Source organism: Prionailurus viverrinus, chromosome A1, assembly GCF_022837055.1.
Source record: "Prionailurus viverrinus isolate Anna chromosome A1, UM_Priviv_1.0, whole genome shotgun sequence".
Lineage (NCBI taxonomy): Eukaryota > Metazoa > Chordata > Mammalia > Carnivora > Felidae > Prionailurus > Prionailurus viverrinus.
The window spans coordinates 114,507,373-114,521,945 of NC_062561.1; the positions used below are offsets into that span (position 1 = coordinate 114,507,373).

Genomic DNA, 14,573 nt, shown 5'->3' on the forward strand with positions numbered 1-14,573 from the left:
GGCTGTAGGGACTGGGGAATCTCACGGCGGAAAAAGGGTCATCCCTCGCACACCTGGGGCGTCTGTCGCGAATCGAGAGAGCCGGTTAGCCCTCTCACGAATGGGGGGGGGGGGGGGGGGGGCTTAGTTACAAATCAAGAGGCTGCGTCACAAATTAGGGGCTGCTACCAAACTACAGAGGATATCTGTCGCCTATTCTTCGGGTGCCCCACGGACCGCTACTCTCGAATCGGCTTCTTCAGCACCCCTCCCCAAAAACGCGGATTCCTGGATCGGCAAGCCGCACTCCCACAGACTGTGCCCAGAGCTCCGGGGTAGGGAGGGGGAGAAAAGGGACCCGAGCAGCAGCCCAGGCTCTGGCCAAACGGGGCACGGGGTGGAGGGAGGAGGTACCCGCAGCTGGGGGGGGGGGGGGGGGGGTAATCCCTCGTCCGCCCTGTAGCCTCGGCAAGAAGGTCCCGCGGAGATACCCCCAGGCCCTGCCCCTGCCAGCCTCCCGGTGGTCGCGGGGAGGTCCCAACTACGCCAAGTTGGGGCGCGGGGTTCCGCGGGGCACGTACCGTGGGGGCCGGCCCGGGTCCCCGCGTCCGAGTTGCTGGAGCTCGTGTGGCGCGGTCGCGGAGGAGGCTGATCCGCCGACTCGCTCTCCTACGCTCCTGCCACCCGCCGCCGCGCGTCCGGCCGCTTTGTGAGCCCGCAGCGCTCTGGCTCCGCTCGCTCTCTAGCTCGCTCGGGCGCGGCGACCACGGGCGGAGGAGCCCGAGCGCTCGAGCCGAGGCCTCTGGCGACCCCTGGCGGCCGCGCGCTGCCGTGCCTCCCGCCCGCCAGCCCCGCCGCCCCTGGCCCGGCAGCCAGCCGGGGAAGTGCTTATCCACCGCTCAACGCGGGGCCGAAATAAGCTTTCAGGCTCAAGCCGGTGAAAGCTACTGAGGGCACTGAGGACACATGGCCAAGAAAGCAACGTAGAGGCATTCTCAAAAGGAGGGTCGCCGGGCCATCTAGGTCAGAATCACCTTGATCTGGGGAGGAAAGGGCTTCTTAAAAATGCGGATTCCTGGCCGGTGCTCCAGACTTGCTGAATCAGCGTTCCTTGAGAGGGCCTCTGGGAGGTGAGTGAATTTGGGCACTGCCCGTTCTCATTACTGGTCCTGTGCCCACCGGTGTCTCTGCACGCCCATGCCCCATACCATGCCCACTGCTGTCAAGCCCTTAAAACAGTCCGTCTGCCTCCATTTCTAAAATTTCTACATCCCTGGATCCCCACATTAGACCTAAGCATATCCTTTGGTGTTCTGCAGCCGAAGCCCAGGTCTGCTTCTGTTCCCATTGCTTGAGAGCTGGCCCCCGCACCAACCTGTTGGGTTTTCCCCCAGGGGAGGAAGGAGAGGAGGAAAACTAAACCAGACTTCAGGAACAGGACACAGACCAGGAAGGCTGGCCTTAACCTGCCCCCAGCCCCCCAATCTCGTTTCCAAATCCTCAGCGGCGACTGGTCAAAAGGGCTGGAAAGTTAGTAATGCAGTCCTCTGTCTGCATACAGGTGACACTCACCTGCTGCCTTTCTCTTGTACAACCACACCCCACTCCCCAGACACCTGAGCGCTCTTTGAAAACAAGTCTGATACACTCACCCCTCTTCCTTCAACACACACACTTAAAACCCTTCATGGCGCTCTCCTGATGAAAACCAAACAATGGGTGAAGCCTCCTGACTCTGCACATCTGTCCCCTGACCACCGATCTGGCCGCCTCTGGTGCCACGCCTTCCTCCTCTCCTGAGTTCTTGGACAAGTTGGTCTTGGTACAGACCTCAGTGGGGATAGGATTCCAGCACTGGGTGCTCATTTCTGCCTGGGCCATTGTCCACACCCACCCCCAACTTGGGCCTTATTAATTCACCCCTGCAGCTTATACATCCTGACCTCTTCAGAGTCACTCTTGCTAAGCCTGTGGACCAGGCCAAGACCCTAGAGAGGCTCTCGTTGAGAACACAACAACTCCAGCTTAAGCTTACTGCACTTGGAATCGCTTATTCCAAGTGAGGCAGCTATGTGAGGACGGAGGCCATGTTTGGCTTGTTCATCTCTGCTCCCACTGCCTAGAGCCATGCTCCTGACACATAGTGAGAGCTCAGAAAACATTTGATGAATGAATGAATGAATGAATGAATGAATGGCATCCAGCCAGGGACTTGGAACCACACTCAGCCAACATTTCTCAACCGCTGTCATGCGGTCACCGCAGATAATTTACTTGTGTGTAGTTTGATGTGTAGAAGTTGGATTATGATTGTTCCTAAAAAGTAGCAGATGCTTATCCCAACATTATTCTGGCTGATTTACATTCCTAGAAGCATTCTTGAAAGGGAGAGAAAGGAGTGGAGTCACAGCTATATATTGGGGACTGTGTGTCATCCACAGTTGATTTTATCATGGAAATACTTCCGGTGTTTCAGGATCATGTCCTGGGTGTATCAGAGTGGGAGAGAGGTTTACAAATGATGGAGAGACCATTTCTTACTTTCATACAAACCCAACCAAGCAGCCACTTCCTCATTTCTCTGCCCAATTTGACAGCAAAACTTCTCCAAAGAGTTGTCCCCAAATGTCATTTCTGCCTCCTCAGCTCCAGTTCTTTCTTCCACCCACTCTATGTGCTTTTCATCCTCACTGACTAAGTGAAGTGACTTGTCACCATCAGCAACCTCCTCCAAGTCGTCAAAATGAGTGGGAGACCTCAGTCCTACTGTTCTTGGCCTCTGAGAGGTTCCTTTAGGCTTTCATGGCACCATGCCTGCTGACTTTCCTGCTCCCCACCAGTCATTCCCACCAGTCATTTTCAGGGCTCAGTCCTGGGCCCTCTGCTCTGTCTAGATCCTTTCCCGGGGTGTTCCTATCCAGTCCTGTGCTGATATTCTGCATTTGCATTTCTAGCCCAGAAGTGTCTGATGACTTCCAGCTATACGTCCAACACCCTACTTGACATCTCCTCCACATGCCCCGTCGGTATGACAGACTTTTCCAGGTCAAAACAGGAGTCTAGATTTCCCTCTGTGAACCCATGCTCTGACTGATCCCTACCACAATAAATGTATCCCTGTGCACATGGCTGCCAGGGTCAGAAACCTAGGAGGCATCTTCAGTCCCTCCGTTCCCCTCGCCCCTCACCTCCTGTCTATCAGCAATCTTACCACTTCCACTGCCCGGCACCCTGCCCAGTCCACCTCCACTGGCACCATGGGTCCACACAGCCACTACTTCTCACCTGGAAGGCGGCAGTGGCTTCTTGGGTGGTTGCCTTGATTCTTTCCTTTCCCCTCCAATCCATTATCCATTCAGGATTATCACTTTCAAACAGAAATCACTCCCTTGAAAAGAACCGTTCAATGGCTCACCATGACACTAAAACAAAAATCCAAACTCCTTCCCATGACTGATAAAACCCTGTACCATCTGGCCCCCTCTTCCTCCCTCTCATTCCCTGGATTCTAGCCACACTTGTTGTCATGGTTTTGCACACGTGCCAAGCATGTTCTCACCTCAGGTACTTGGCACTGGCCAGGTCCTTCACTTGGAATGCACGCTTCCCACGTTTCCCAGGTCAGCTCTTTCTTAGCTATAAGATCTCAGCTCCGTGTCACCCCCTCTAAAACAGGGCCTTCCCAGCCCAGCCACGTCAATGCTCTCTATCCTTGTACCTGGTTGTCCCATAAGAGTATGTAGTTCCTTTGTCTCTCTCTTTCCCAGTCCAAATATTAATTCCAGAAGGACATGCATAGCATCCTTTTACTCCTGTATCCCCAGGCTTATCTCAGAGCCTGACACTCAATGGGCACTCCGTAAATATTTATCCAGTGACTGAATGAATGAATGAATGAATGCATGAAGCAAATTCCAAAACCCTTAATGCATTTCTAAGTTTGAAAACTCTGTCTAGAGATGTTTCCTTTGGTAGCCCTTAAATCCCTTGTTCTGCAGATCCAAGCTCTGCTTTTCCAGCAGGGCCTGTCCCCAGTTTAATCGGAGGGCATCTGCTCTTGGCCAGTCTCCAACTTCACAACTGGAACCTTCCCTGTAACCACCCACCAGGGTGGGAAGGGCAGCCAGAGCACCATGGGCAGGTGTGGGGGTGCTGGATCTGGACTGAGCCGAGAAAGGACGTAACCTTGGAACAGGGGCAAGGAGGCTGGAAGCTGAAGGCCTGCCACCAGTGCAGCCAGCACTTGAGGGCAGAAATGTCAGATTTATTCGGCTGCGGGAAGTACCCGGGACCAAAATCAATACTGGGCCTTGGAGCTGTATTTCTGCTTTTCATTGGCTTGCGCACAACTATAATAACTCCTTGTTTTAACATAGTTCTTATTTCCAAAGTGCCCCACATGTTTTATTTTCAGTTTAATGAATCCTCAGACACATGCTACTGGGTAGTCTGAAGCAGACATAACTATCACCATTTTATGCTGAGGATAGGGGAGCAGAGAAAGACTAGATGAATTGCTGAAGGTCGCAGAAAGAGAGGAAGGTGCATCTGGTAGTAGGAAGTTCGAAGTGTAGCCCCCACTCCGTGAGGCTATGCTGGCTATGATGAGAACCACCCATTGGGCTCCATGGGATGAAAGAGGTGCCTGCCATACTCACCCTGTCATCAACCCAGATTTATTTTTAGCTGCAGACTCCTACCTACCTCCTATATGGCATCCCCATTTGGCCGTTTCACTGTCACTTTGAACTCCATGTGTCCAAAACTGAATGCCTGAGCCATGTCTCCTAACTAAACCTGCTCCCAGCCCATGTCCCCACCTCAGGAAAACCACCACCACCCCAAATGCCAGTCTCATTCCGACCTCCTCCACAGCCCCCACTTTCAGTGATATACCAACCCATCAAGTCTACCTCTGCAGAATTTCCAATTAGACCCGCTGTACCCACTACTACACCTCTAGAGTCCAGTCCCCACCCACCCTGCATCCAAACTGCATGGAGCCCCTTCCAAGGGTCTCTTTCTCTCTACTAGAGATGTGTGATTCACTCTCCATACAGGCACCAAAGTCATCCTGTATCTGTACAAACATGACCTCTTCTCTCTCCTTACTGACCTATCTGTGCTCCCAGGATGACAATCAGGCACCCAACCATGACTCCCTATCCACCCAGCTGAGCTTGGATTCTGCCAGCCCTTCAGTCGTACACAACCCTCTCCTCCTCCCCCTCTGATCACCTATCTCCTGCCCCCTCCACTTCAGGGCTAATCTGGGGAGGGCTCCCTACAGCCTAGATGCTCTCCTCCCTCCCTGCCCTTCTCCTGGCCAGCCCCTGCTCACCATTCAGACTGCAGCTTCATGCCAAGTCCTCAGAAAAGGCTCTCCTGACCCCAGCATCCTCCCTGCACCCATCATAGCTGTACAATGTCAATCTCCCACCAGACATTCAAAGCACAGGGGTCTGGGCATGCCTGTCTCATTTGCTATTAAACTCACAGTGCTTAAAAAAGCATCTGGTGGCACCTGGGTGGCTCAGTCGGCCTCCAACTCTTGATTTTGGCTGAGGTCATGATCTCACGCGTTCGTGATTTCAAGCCCTGCATCAGGCTCTGCACCGACAATGTGGAAACTGCTTGGGATTCTCTTTCTCTCCCTCCCCACCTCCTCTAAATAAACTTTAAAAACAAGCATCTGGTACCTAGTAGGTACACAATAAATACTGAGTGAATGAGTGAATGCTTGTGATTCAATGTATTTATTTCCTTCCCTTCTCAAAAGCAAAGTAGCTCCCAGGTTTTTGTCAATACCTTAACCCTAAAACAGTCCATGGATGGAAGGTGGGAACAATGAGGGATGAGATGACCACACGATTCCCAGGCTGTTCTGGTGGTTTGAAGGTGAATCTAACCCGGCCCCAAGAAGAGGAAAAATGAAATAGGTGCATTCTTGGCACCACTGAAAAGAGCTCACCCAGCAGGACCTGTAACTTTTACGAAGATGTCGATTTCACCTATTGATTATATGTATTCAGCAGAGCCAGGCTCACTCCATCTCTCTGCAGCCCCCATGGCCATTTCCACCACATACACATACCTTCTTGCTTTCTCCCCACCACCCCCTGTCATGCAGAGCCATGGGGTATGGGCAATCCAGCTTGGGAGAAATTGATTTTAAGCAAATGAATACCTCACAAATAAATGAAAACAACCATCAGGAAAGCTTAATAGCCAAGCAGCTACCCAAGGACAAAGCAGAGGAGGCCAAAGTCCTGACCACAGAGGAGAAAACCAGGAGAGTGACAATACTAGGAACATTTGCTGATATGCATTGGACATGTCACAGATCCTGCAGTCCTGTGTGCTATATATTATAATGTTCACAACAACCCCCTAAGAAATAGGCACCAAGATAAGCCCCATTGCACATATGGAGACAATGAGTCCCAGGGTCATGTTACCACTCATCCAGGATCCCTCAGTGAGTAAATGGTAGAGCCAGGATCTGAACCAGGTACTATCTGATGTCAAAGGTCCCCCACAACCCACCACAGCACTCAACCCCACGGCTGCCATCTCCCTCCCTGCCCTCTGTGTTTCCCTCACCTCCCACACTAAAGCTCACACTGGTAAAAAGTCATCTTTTGATGTAAATGGACTGTTCCTGATTCATTTATACATAATATCGGTTGTTCTCATGAAGTTTAGCGCCTATTCCCGTGAAATGTATCTAGTCATCAAGATATTAAAATGGGAAATCATGCCAATTATTTAAGATTGTGACTGTCTGTGTTTCAAAACGCACTGATAACTATGACTCCTTGAACACAGGACCAAAGGATTGAACATGAGTCGGGAGCCATGCTGAGGACGTAACCTTGTCAGCTTAGAGTGTAAAATAGTATTTGGGTGCTAGGGACCACATGTTTGGTCCTCATCCAGGAACACTAAGGCCCTCTCTATGTCAAATAGTGATGGCTGCTTATAGGACACCTGGTCAAACAAAGTGATGTGCTGTCTTGACCCACCTCCTTGGTCCTGTGGGGAAAAAAATCTAACAAACTGCCCAAGGACTGTGGGAGAGAGACTTCCAGGGACTGATGTATCTGTGGAAAGTCATTGGGGATGGGAGGGCAATTCATTTCAACATCCACCAATCATTGTGCCACACTAGATGATGCCGGGGACACAACAGGTGAATGGGACAAAAACAGTCCCTATCTTCATGGAGCTTATTCTAATAGGAAAGACCTCTGTCCTGGTTTGCAGCACTGGAGAGAAGCTTGCTTGGTCCAGCTGGAAAGAATTCATCTCTGTTTGATTCCTCCACGTTCGTGCAGGTCTCCAAAAATCTCTGACATCCTTCTGCCTGGAACATTCTCCCAATTCTTCAGTAGCTAACACAGTCCCTGGAGTTTGTGAGACACTGTCAGCTGTCAGATGCAACCCATTTCGGAGAAGTTAAAAAAGCATGCATCTTAAATTCATAAGACAGTGTATAGCACAAGAACAGACACTCAGATCAATGGAATAGAATGGAGAACCCAGAAATGGACCCACAAATGTATGGGCAACTAATCTTTGACAAAGCAGGAAAGAATAGCCAATGGAATAAAGACAGTCTCTTCAGCAAGTGGTGCTGGGAAAACTGGACAGTGACATGCAGAAGAATGAACCTGGACCACTTTCTCAAACCATACACAAAAATAAACTCAAAGTGGATGAAAGACCTCAACGTAAGACAGGAAGCCATCAAAATCCTCAAGGAGAAAGCAGGCAAAAACCTCTTTGATCTTGCCCGCAGCAATTGCTTACTCAACATGTCTCCGGAGGCAAGAGAAACAAAAGCAAAAATGAACTACTGGGACCTCATCAAAATAAAAAGCTTCTGCACAGTGAAGGAAACAATCACCACAACTAAAAGGCAAGTGACAGAATGGGAGAAGATATTTGCAAATGACATTTCAGATAAAGGGTTAGTATCCAAAATCTATAAAGAACTTCTCAAACTCAACACCCAAAAAACAAATATTCCAGTGAAGAAATGGGCAAAAGATATGAATAGACACTTCTCCAAAGAAGACATCCAGATGGCCAACCGACACATGAATAAATGCTCAACATCACTCATCATCAGGGAAATACAAAACCACAATGAGATACCACCTTACACCTGTCAGAATGGCTAACATTAACAATTCAGGCAACAAACAGATGTTGGTGAGGATACGGAGAAAGAGGATGTCTTTTGCATTGTTGGTGGGAATGCAAACTGGTGCAGCCACTCTGGAAAACAGTATGGAGGTTCCTCAAAAAAACTAAAAATAGAACTACCCTGCGACCCAGCAATTGCACTACTAGGCATTTATCCAAGGGATACAGGTGTGCTGTTTCGAAGGGGCACATGCACCCCCATGTTTATAGCAGCACTATCAGCAATAGCCCAAGTATGGAAAGAGCCCAAATGTCCATCAACAGATGAATGGATAAAGAAGATGTGGTATATATATATACAATGGAGTATTACTCAGCAATCAAAAAGAATGAAATCTTGCCATTTGCAACTACATGGATGGAACTGGAGGGTATTGTGCTAAGTGAAATTAGTCAGAGAAAGACAAAAATCATATGACTTCACTCATATGAGGACTTTAAGAGACAAAACAGATGAACATAAGGGAAGGGAAACAAAAATAATATAAAAACAGGGAGGGGGACAAAACAGAAGAGACTCATAAATATGGAGAACAAACTGAGGGTTGCTGCAGGGGTTGTAGGACGGGGGATGGGCTAAATGGGTAAGGGGCATTAAGGAATCTACTCCTGAAATCATTGCTTCACTATATACTAATTTGGATGTAAATTTTAAAAAATAAAAAATAAAGTTAAATTTTAAAAAAAATTCATAAAGACAGTGTAGTGCCTACTTCACGGGGTTATCAAGAGGATTAAACAAGTTTCTATTAGTAATGTACTTAGCACACTGTCTTACACATAATAAATGTTATCTAAGTGCTTGTTTGTCAAAAGTTCCTCACTCAACACTATAAACTGAATACCACAGTCCTCCCACTTCATGGTTCAAGGACACCAAGGTCTGGAGAGGTTAAATGACTTGCTCAGGATTATAAGGGATCTGACCCCAGGCTTTGTGGCTTCTAAATCCATTTCTACACTGTGAGGCATAGCACCTCACTCCATTGCCCATACACTATGCTCTGAGATGGGAAATATGGAGCTACCTCATCTCTGTCAACCAAACAGCAAGCCTTTAGAGTCTTGAAGACAATTTTCTTTTCCCCTCCCAGAAAAGCCATCTAAGCTCCTTTTTGTCTCATTAACTTTGTGTTCATTTAAAGACAAGAAAAGCACCCCTGTGTTGGCATCGGCCTCTACACGCAGACAAAAGATTCACAATAGGCTGGCAGGAGCCCCCTTCCCTCTCTGGGTCATCACCAGAATTCTGCCATTAGAATTGTTTTAGTTTGGGGATCATGCAAGTTCACAGCTTAGGGAGATGGAGGTCAGGGTGTGCCATGTCAAAAGAGAGCTTGGCTGTACCTCCAGCAAGTCACACTGCTGAAAGAGGCCCCAACTCAGCAAGGATCTAGAGACTGAGCACAAAAATGGAGTTCCTCAGGCACCTGGGTGGCTCAGCCGGTTAAGCATCTGACTTCGGCTCAGGTCATGATCTCACGATTTGTGGGTTCGAGCCCCGTGCCCAGCTCTGTGCTGACAGCTCGGAGCCTGGAGCCTGCTTTGGATTCTGTGTCTCATTCTCTCTCTGCCCCTCCCCCACTTGTGCTCTGTCTCTCTCTATCAAAAATAAATAAATGTAAAAAAAAGTTTTAAAAAAAAATGGAGTTCCTCATGGAGGAAGCTCTCCAAGAAGCTTTCAAGCCAACATGGAGATGAGACAGCAAATCTGAAGCTGGAGAAGTCACACAGAGCCAAGTGGACCTTAGAAACACAGTAAAAAAAAACAGACTCGTCTCCTGAGCCCCCAGAGGAGCCTGAACTAACTTGAAAGGATTTCTAAGACCATTGAGCAGCTAGCTTGAACTAAAACCAAACTTCCTATAAATGTTTCCTACACAAATTCCCCAAATGGAATACAGAAGGATCAGCAAAGTCTTACACACTAAACTGAACCAGCATAAGCCCCCGGGAATAGACAATGCTAGGAAAGCATCACCTCAAGGCAACACAGTTCCAGAAGGCATTAATGGATCAGTGAGAAGACAAAAACCTCCATCACTGTGCTAACCACACAGAGCCGTGAGGCTCTGGCAAACCTTGGTTCAAACACCAGCTCAGCCTCCTTCTAACTGTGGACTCTCAGACTAGTTGATTAATCCCTCTGGACCCATTTGTTTGCCTGTAAAATGAAGAAAATAATGGTGTGCCTTCTTTATAGGGCTGTGAGGAGGATTAAGAGGGATGTAAAACTTGCCTAGTGTCTACACATGGGAAACACTATAAATATGATATGGCAGTGTCACTGCTGTTCCTATAAGATGCTTTACAACTTACTGTGTGATTTCTTATTAAAGTCTCACATATGAGGCTTAGACGAGCAGGTGAGTTCACCCCTTTATAGACTGAGGAACACAGACCCCAAGTAGAGATTTTAAATCACTTGCACACTTCTCTCCACTAGATTTTTCTAAAGTTAAAATGTTGGGAAGAATTTGCCTGGCTACACACATATTCACATATAATTTGCAGATGCCTACAACTGTGAAAGACATCCTCAGGTAATTTGCAACTTAAATTTGTATCATTTCACTGAAGGCATGAAGTAAACAGGGAGTTATCAAGCCAAGGAGAACTGTAGGGGGGAAACAGCAGGGGTCCCCAGAAGCTGTCCTAAGATCTTTGGTGAGAGAACACCAAATTTACAAAGTTAGCATGTACCCAACAAAGACATATTATGCAGGTCATTAAAATGATGGCCATAAAACCCATGAAACAATATGGAAAAATATAGGGTAAAAAAAAAATCAAATTGTAGAAATGGATGGCCAGAAGGATTTCAGCAGGAAGGAAGGGGGGGAAAAAAGTAAACTAGCAGTGGCTATGTTAAGGCAGAACTGTGGGCAATGTTCTTTTCCTTCTTCCAAAGATATCTCAGTGTGGAAGTGTAACATAAACAGTATATCCTATATTAGGATCATATACCCTAGAGTTAGAGAGACCTGGGTTTGGATCTCAGCTCTGTCATTTAATGCCTCTGTGATTTCCACAAGTTTTTTATTCTCTATATGCTTCCATTTCGTTATTTGTAGTATGTAGGCAATGATAGGACATACCTATCAGGATTTTAGGAAGATAGCATATGCACATATCATTTGAACCATATATGCTCAATTAATTTTAAATGAGTATTCATAAGAAGAAGGAGAACCTCACTCCCCACTCCTCTTTATCCATAGGGATCCTAGCTGTTCCTAGGACTCTGTTTCTCCTCTCCTAAAATGAGGGAGGAGGACTATAGCACCTCTACCCCAGCATTGGACTCGGAGGAAGCATGAGGTACCCTTGATACTAACAATTAAAGTTTCCATATACTTTGAATCCATTACAAAGAGAATTCAAACAAATCAGTAAAGGAAAGAAGAAATCAATGAGAAATTGGCAAAGGCTTTGAACAGGCAATTCAAAGACATACAAATGGCCAAGTTATATATGAATCAATTGCCTAGTAACCAAAATAAAGCACATCAAAATAATACATCACCTATCAAATTTGCAAAGACTGTTTTATTCATTTTTCTCTATTTGTCAGATATGGGGAAAAGTCTCCTTCCTATTCTCTCTGTGGGCTCATAAAGTAGCACAATGCTCCTGGAGGCCAAGTTCATATTTATATTAAAAGCCACAAAATGTTTGTAACCTTTGACTTCACAATTCCACCCATAAGAATTGAACCTATTCAGATAATTAAGAATATGTGCAAAGAGGAGCACCCGGCTGGCTCTGTTGTTGGAGCATGTGACTCTTGATCTCAGAGTTGTGAGTTCGAGCCTCACACTGGGTGTAGAGATTACTTAAAAATAAAATCTTTAATAAAAAAAAGAATATATGCAAATATTTGTCAACAATGATGTTTGTGGAATTACTTATAATAGTGAAAATGTGGAAACAATCTAAATTTCTAGAAACGGGGAACTAGTTAAATAAACTACATTTATATAGAAGAATATGTGGCCACTAAGTTATGTTATTTGGGAGTATCTCACAGCTGGGAACATATGGCATTAATTGAATAAAAATAATCAATCAGTATTATCTGAGGTTGGTTCCACAGAAGCAGAGCCTGAGGCAAGGATTCCTGAGAAAGTGATTTATTGATAGAGTGCTGTAGGGAGAAGAGTAACAGAATAGGAGCGTGCAGGCAAAGAAAGCCAAGCACGACTGTGGCCCCACTGGAGAATAGCTTCAGCCTGGACCCATGGAGAGCTCTGGGACAGAGTAATACCCCCAGGTTGGTTCCCCATGAGAGACTGGTCTTTCATTTCCCTGTGGCATTGACTGCTGCCTACCAGAAGTGTGAGTTATGAGGGTATACAATCTCTGCCAAGGGTAAGTCTCCTAAGAAGAAGCACCACTGACATCCACTTGCTCCTCATGTTAAAGTCACCCCATCCACCCACAACTTCTCCAGGATTCTGATAGGTTATACTTACTGAGAAATCACACAAGAGGTGGGTAACTTAGTTGATGCTGTACTTGGTCTTGAAGTTATAACTGATGCTTGTCCTTCCCCTCCCCTTGGCTAGTCCGTCTGCTAGCCTGGGTAACTTGCCTGGTGGGGCAACCCAGACCCTTATCCATGAAGAATCTGAGCCCCAGATCACCAGGCCTTTAACAGACTGTAACTGCTATCCTTGCCCATTTATAGCTATAAGTAGTCATGGAAGTGCCAAGGGATCTCAGGGAATCAACGCAGTATATTTCTCTTACCACCACCACATACCAAAGTCCTACCTTCTCATGACAGTGAGGGTCAATTATTCCATTTTGTGCTTGGTCTTCTGTTGTCAAATGGGAAGTCCAAAGTGACAAGGCAGCAGCCATAGTTTAAGTTTAGTGGAACACCTCCTGTGTACCCTAGTGGAAGCAACTCCCATCTAGGATATAGGATCTCTAGCTGCAAACAGGAAGTGTGCAAAGACTCCAGATGGGTCATGAAAATGATGATGAGCATCGATGCTCCTTCTTACCATCCTTGAGTCTCACCAATGTATCCTGTCTTCTGGGGACATAGCACTAAAAATGGCATTTGGTTTAGGGCGCCTGGGTGACTCAAGTTGGTTGGGTGACTGACTTTGGCTCAGGTCATGATCTCACTGCTTGTGAATTCGAGCCCCATGTCAGCCTCTGGGGCTCTGTGCTGACAGCTCGGAGCCTGGAGCCTGCTTCGGATTCTGTCTCTCTCTCTCTCTCTCTCTGCCCCTCCCTTCCTCAGGCTTGCTCTCTCTCTCTCAAATAAAAAAAATTTTTTTAAATAAATAAATTTTTAAAATGGCATTTTAAAATTAATACTTCAGCTATATCTTTAAGAGGTTGTTCCAATCCTTAACCAGACCAGCAGCTTCAGGATGGTGCAGTATAAAAGGGTCAGTGGATCCCACGGTTATGTGCTCACTGCCATACCTCCTTTGCTATAAAATAGTTCCCTGGTCCAAGGCAATGTTATGTGGTATCACATGTCAGTACATCAAACACTAATTTGATCCTTGCATATGCTAGTGGTGCTGGCTGAGACAGAGCATGCTGGAAAGGCAAATCCGAACCCAGAGTATCTGTCAGTCCTGGTCAGAATGAAATGTTTCCCATTCCAAGTTGGAAGAGATCTGAAATACAAAGGTTCAGCAATGGTTTCTGTTTCTAGTAGGTCAACATTCAGCAGTGACTGAGTTGATTTACTAGTAGGTAAATTTCTCTTAGGGAAAGGGAAGCCATGTTGGTGAAACTATCAATAGTCTTCATTTCTGCTGCAAGGTCACTCAATTCATCAACCTGTGCGCAAGAAATATAGATGTATGCACATGCATGCATTAGTACATGCACCCATGTTTCCTAGCCCTAGCTTCTGAGAGATTCTAAAATAACCAAGTAGCAGTGAGCATATCTAGTGCCCAGGTCTTGGTTTCAAAATACTATTTTCTAATAAAAGAAACCAGGGCTCCTTGAGAAGTGGATGATTGCTGGGCTAGAGCAGGGAAACAGAAGATAAGTTTGGCACATTTTGTACTGCCAGAAAGTAGGAAAGTGCTCACAAAGATGTGGCCTTGTCAAAAGAACAGGATCAAACCTGAATGAGGTCCTCATGGCCAAAGCTGGAAAATTTTTGGAAACAAAATAAATAATTACTATATTGGATTTAAACCATAAAATAACATAGATGTCCGTGAGTCTATACTGATATAATGAATGAATGAATGAATGAATGAGTGGGTGGATAAATAAATAAATAGTGAGAATGGGCATTTCTTCCTTATAGTTGAATTCCAATTAATAAATGCAAAATGAAAGAGCAAGTAGAAAATCACTATTAGTCAAACACCACAGTAATCATTGTTATAGACAAG

At 46.4% G+C, this 14,573-nt stretch overlaps 1 protein-coding gene across 1 annotated transcript in view; it reads right to left on the reverse strand.

Moving 5' to 3' along the window:
* Window positions 1-707, reverse strand: part of SPOCK1 (SPARC (osteonectin), cwcv and kazal like domains proteoglycan 1) — a 527,907-nt gene extending 527,200 nt beyond the window's left edge. The window contains exon 1 of the mRNA XM_047869748.1: window positions 561-707. The gene's annotated coding sequence lies outside the window, so the exon portion shown is untranslated. The remainder of the gene's footprint in view (window positions 1-560) is intronic.
* Window positions 708-14,573: the final 13,866 nt, after the last annotated feature.